Consider the following 6000-nt stretch of genomic DNA (forward strand, 5'->3'; position numbering starts at 1 on the left):
AGGCCCATTCGAGACAGCAGGGTGAAGAGGAACTGCCATTCTAAAGAATCAAACGCTTTGGTGGCGTCTAACAGCGCCGCCACGGCCTGTACATGTGGAGCCAGATAATGCAGGAGCCCAAATATTGTGCGTAAATTGTGAGCAGTCGACCGACCCGGTATAAACCCGGATTGATCTGGTAATGCAATCTGCAGTAGCATCGGTTGTAATCTATTTGCCAGTATTTTGGCGCAGATCTTGGCGTCGAGGATAATTAACGATAGCGGTCTATAGGAATCGGGTATTGTGGGGTCCTTATTGGGCTTTAGTAAAGTGATAATTGTAGCCTCTCTCAAAGTAGGGGGAGGACAGCCGTGTCCATTGCCTCCAGATATACGTGCAATAGTCTAGGAGCTAGGATATCTACATATTCCTTATAAAAGGCGGCTGCAATCGGTCCGCCTCAGGGGCCTTGTCCGCTGGCATACTATTGATGACATGCCGAACATCATCTACTGTGATTGGCAAATCCATATATTCTCGGGCACCGTTGTTGAACCACGCCAACGCCACAGTATCCAGATATTCAGTTATGTCAGCTAGCGACGGATCGGTGCGGGATGTGTATAGGCGCTGCTAAAAGTGTGACGTCGTATGAAGTATATCATGCGGCGTCCTGGCTACTGCACTTCCGTCAGTTTGCAATTCAGTAATATACTCAGCTCCTCTCGGCGGCCTTAGCAGACCCGCCAGTGTTTTCCCGGGCCGGTCCCCTTCCCCATAACGTCTTGCTTGTGTGTATTTATGAAGGTATGCTGTTTCCCTCCGCCTGGAACTCCGTCAATTTAGTTCTTATTATAGCTGTAGTGGCAAGGGAAGGATTTATTAGGAATGATCGTTCTAGTTCTTTGATTTTGCGCTCTAATCCTCCTAGATTGTTGCGTATATCCTTGAGAATGACCGCTTTTAGTGCTATACAATTGCCCCTATTGACTGCCGTGAACGCCTCCCACAGCATACCTGGTGAATCTACTGATCCCTCATTTAATGTAAATTAGCCCGCTATTTTTTCCCGTAGTTCTTCCCGGAAGACTTGATCCAATAGTGCACCAGATGGAAATCTCCAAGCAAATGGTTGTATATATGGAGCTGGATTTTGCAATTTTAGCAGCGTGGGTGCATGATCAGAAAACGTGCGTGAATGTGTGGCTTCTATAACCCAAGTGTGTACGTCCTTTGACACTAGCCTACAATCTAATCTAGACCATGCATTCCGGTGGTGTGTCACACATGTGCCTTCCCTAGCTGTTGGATGTAGTGCCCTCCAAGAGTCTACCAAATGTTGGTATTCTATAATACCAGACAATCTGCTGCTATAGGATGATGTTCACGTGACGCTCCCTGTCTGTCTGCGACTGGCGATAAAACAACATTAAACACCCCCCCCCCCCAGTATTGCCACGTTCCCCAGTGTCTGTATCTTCTGACAGATTTGTTGAAAAAATTCTGGGCTGTCCGTGTTCAGCCCATAAGGGTTGTCCCCTGCCTATTAGGACAGCCACCCCCGTAGAGTATGTTCAGTATCCTGCTTCCACCACTTCTCCCCATCTATTCTTGAGTGTGCCTGCTGCTGTGGTCTTTAAATGTGTCTCCTGGAGTAGGCAGATGTCAATCCCCGTGCCTCAAGAAATAAGAGTGGATCAACATTGTCTTCCTACGGTCATTCAATCCTCTAACATTCCACCAAATACATTTGAGGGCTGTCATGTGTTTATCATGTGTTGTATGTACCTTGTGTCAACAACTGTAAACAAACGTGGTGTACACCCAGAGGGTCAACCGAACCATCCACTTCACCTGATATATAAACTAAAGTATACAGAGTGTTGGCCATATGCTTTAGGTCAGTTCCTTTATACCGGTGTGTCAGTGAGTCAATCCAGTGCTTAACAAGCTCTCCTGTTGCGTGTGCCCCGGTGCATTGTATGGCAGGTCTAAAGAACAAAACACAACTTCCCCCCTACCCCCACCTACACCAACCCCCCCAATCAGGTTGTGACATATCCTCCCCTTCCCCATTAACTGTAAACAAACGGTCCACAGTAGTGACCATAAGGTAATCATCCCATGGGGGCACGTAAGGCCGCCAGCAATACGCCCCTGCTCTAGTGGCAGGGTGGCAGAGCTTACAACATACCACCATGGACCGTGATACCACCCATGTATGTATAACTACATTTACCAGTCAATATATCATAGTAAGCAAGTGTTTAAGCAACAGAGTTCCATCTTTACTGTAGGAAGGTGGAATCTGACTATATAGTTACCCCAACCTTTTTCCTGGTGTTTTGCTGGTTTTCGACTTAGTTGGCCTGGGACCCTGCTAATCAGGGCCCCAGACTATCTGCTTTCTCTATAAAATGGACTCCATGTACTTTAGGTACATACCAGGTTGGTTACTGGGTCACCCTTGTGAGCCCCTGTATAGATTATCATACGTATCAGGGGCATAGGTGCACCCTAGGCCTACCAGGGGCTGCAGCATGTATTGTGCCACCCCTGGTTTGCCTTCCAAACTGACATCACAGGTCTGTTCACACAGCCTGGGTAAGGTGGCATAATCACCCCTTACTAGATATAGTATACCTATATCTGCCTTTACATATAGACACATATACACCTATAAGCCACTCCTAAGGTGGGCCTCGCCAATCCTGGAGGCAGAGTGCTTGGTTTTATGTGAGAGGGTACTCTGGCATGAGCTGAGCCCCTCTGCAGCTTTCGTAACCATCTCCTTATAGCTGTTCTATGATATAGCCATACCATATACTCTTAAGTGCATTATAATCCTCGCTGTTAATGCTACCTTTGGTTTAGCTTTATGAAAATATGTAGTGTAAGGTGTCAAACACTTTGCAATACTACCCTCTCCCTGCCAATTCTGGCGGCATGGGTAGCATTCCACCGTTCTAGAGGGAAAAGACCTGTATGTTACTGCTTTACCCGGTTAAAGTTAAACAGAGCCCTAGCATCACAAAATGGATGCAGCTGCCACAGACACGAGTCTGACCTCCTGCTGTTAGACGAATCTCCGGCAGAGGAGGCCTGGACAATAGGTTTCCTGTCCAGAAAGGTGCTGGCACCTCCCCAGACAGGGGTTTAGTGTATTGGGGCAGGGAGGGCTGCATTCAGTGAATGCATCTAGACACTGCCTGAGGCACACAAGGTGCTCCATGCGTAGCCCGGTTCAAACCAGTTGCTGGAGCACTCCAGCCTCAGCTCTGGCGCGAAACTGGACAAAGGGAAAGGGGTGTAACCACTCCCTTCTCAGGTCCACCCATAGGAGGGACCTAGTCAGGTAATCCAGCCCCCATTCTTTTTTTTTTTTTCTTTTTTTTTGGTAAGACGTTTATTAGCAGCAGAGAGCAGTACATAATGCGGAGCCTACAACCCTGGGGGGCGGCTGCAACACTGCAATGCATAAAAAAAACAGGAAAGGGAAAAAAAGAGACAAATATTAAGTGTACACGGCTCCCCCGACCATAACATCAGATCTATTCACATAGATAGCGTTATATGCATCATGCATGCTCACAGTTCAATTTTACATTCAAATGGCGTCTCATTTTTCCATTGTATAACTAAAGAAGTTAACTCTGTAAACTCAACAGTTCTTATCCGTTCTTCTCAAAAAGTTCTCGGTATCTTTGGGGTAACATTCCGGTATCCGCCGTACTGATACTCATGATTGTCGCGGACAGACCCTATAAGTGTGTCATGTGGATAGAAGTTGTCGATACACATGTTCTTTCTATCCGTACAGTGATGTATTCCGCCTACATAGAACGGAGGACATTTTCCGATTATCAATGCAATAGGTATATGTTAACACAAATAAATAGTATGGCCTAATTGTATACTGAGGAAATTCGACTTAAGTCAGGTCTTGTAGCAATGAGGCTTGAGCAGTCTTGCCCTGTGATAATGCAGCATTGCGCTGGTCATTTGTACCCCCGTTTGTAGGGTTATGTGATCTCAGGAGATTGTGTTTTGGCGTCCTATGGGAGGCGGCACGTAAGCCTGTCCCGTACGTGTGTCCACCTCATGTCTAGCTGACCTAGTGTGGTATCGTTCAATATGTCATGTAGTCCGGGGTTTCGAGCAAGGCTTGCGTCTAAACCCCTAGAATAATACATTCAGCATCTTAGCATGTATGGCAGTTGTAACCCGCCAGATCAATGTCCTAAACCAGGTCCAATCGGGGAACAAAGAGCCCAAAAGGTAATCATCCCAGAAGTAACAGTACGGATGTGTCTGGCGCCTTTATGTACATCCCGAGTGAACCGATTAAGGAAGAAAAGGCAATGTAAAAAAAAAAGTGGAACAAAATTTAGGGGGGTGTTATGCGGAAGAGCAAAGGGAGGGGAAGAGTGTATATGGGGGAGCGAGGTTGTGGGAAGAGCCAGTAAGTTATTGAGTCATGTCATGTATCGTTGGATCGTCGCGTGGGTGGGTGCCCAGACCCGCGGCTAGTGTGTCGGAGGTCTGTTACAATCGTTATTCGAGGAGGCAGGGGGGGGGTGACAGTGTTGCCTGAAACCGTAGTGTCTCCACACCCGCTCTACATGTGTCTCCCCTTATATGGGAGCCTCTAAGTGAGCCCTCTGGTCGTCCCTTCCCGCTGGAGGGAGCCCAATGTGTCATCCCAAAGTAGTGCAATTGGGAATTTTCTTAAGCCCGCTATTTCCTCTCGGTGTAATGCAACACTCTCTGCCCTGGCCCAGTTAACAATGGAAACATACCAGTACTTGGTAAGCGGTGGCTCCTTCTTTTTCCAGTGTTTAGTGAGCATCCGTTTGGCAGTAATAAGGCCTAAGTCCCAGAACCTGGCCTTTATTCTATTCAATTTGTTTCTTTTGTATAACCCTAGTATGCAAGCTTCCCATGTGCGGGGTAGGCCTGAGCCAGCGCTGTGTGTCAGAAGAGATGTCACATCATTCCAATATGTGGTAAGAGAGGGGCAGCGCCAGAGCATGTGCAAAATGTCTGCGCCTATCAGGTCGCACCGGGGACAGGCAGTGGTAGTGACCATGAAATATCTATTGATTTTGTCTGGCGATAAATATGCTTGATGCAATACGTAAAATTGTATTGTCTTGAAGCAGGAATTGCGTGGGATATTCACGGGACTGGCCAGGACCATGGCCCACTCCTTGTCCGTCCAGTCCCTCCCTCGGAGGGCCGCCCATTTATCTCGCAGTGGCTGTGTGGACCGCTGCGAGTGCATGAGGAGGGCTTGCGCCAGCCAGTGGATGATATGGGATCCGTTGCCCATGACATGCAGGTATTGCACTAGGTGGTGTGTCGGCAGTTCCCCCTGCCTGTCGCCCCAAGACTCCGTGTACGCGCGTAGAATGGACGCATGGAGTAGGAACTGCCCGGTTGGCAGGCCCGCTCCTTCCGCCAGTTCTGCAAATGTGAGCATGGCTCCATCCGCATATAGGTCGCCCATGGTGTCCACCCCGGCCGTGGTCCAGTTCTCCAGCATGCGCAGGGTCACCATTCCGCTCCTCCTGGGGGTACCCAGCAGGGGGAGCGCGGGGGCATAAGGTTGTGTTGCTCGGGTCCGTTTTAGGCTACGAAGGAAGCATTTGCGGGCCACTGCCACATGTAGTGGTAACGGGCGAGGCCCTTTAGTCAAGGGGTGAAACAGCGTACATATTTGCGCATGAGTCCATGTGGAGACGGCAGTAGCAGCGTCTTCTAAGTGCGTGCCGCTCAGCCAGTGCGTCACCCATTGTAGCTGTGCCGCCAAATAATATAACTCTAGGTTGGGGACCGCTAACCCCCCTTCTGCAGTTGGGGAATAGAGTTTTGCCAGTGCTACTCGGGGGTGCCCAGTGTTCCAAATCAGGTTCCGGACCATTGATTCTAGTTCACAGAATACCTTGGCAGGGACATACAGTGGGATATTGGCGAAGTGATAGAGCAGTCTTGGTAATACTATCATTTTGGATAGCG

This window comes from Lissotriton helveticus, chromosome 1_1 (genome assembly GCF_964261635.1).
Source record: "Lissotriton helveticus chromosome 1_1, aLisHel1.1, whole genome shotgun sequence".
In the NCBI taxonomy this organism is placed as follows: domain Eukaryota; kingdom Metazoa; phylum Chordata; class Amphibia; order Caudata; family Salamandridae; genus Lissotriton; species Lissotriton helveticus.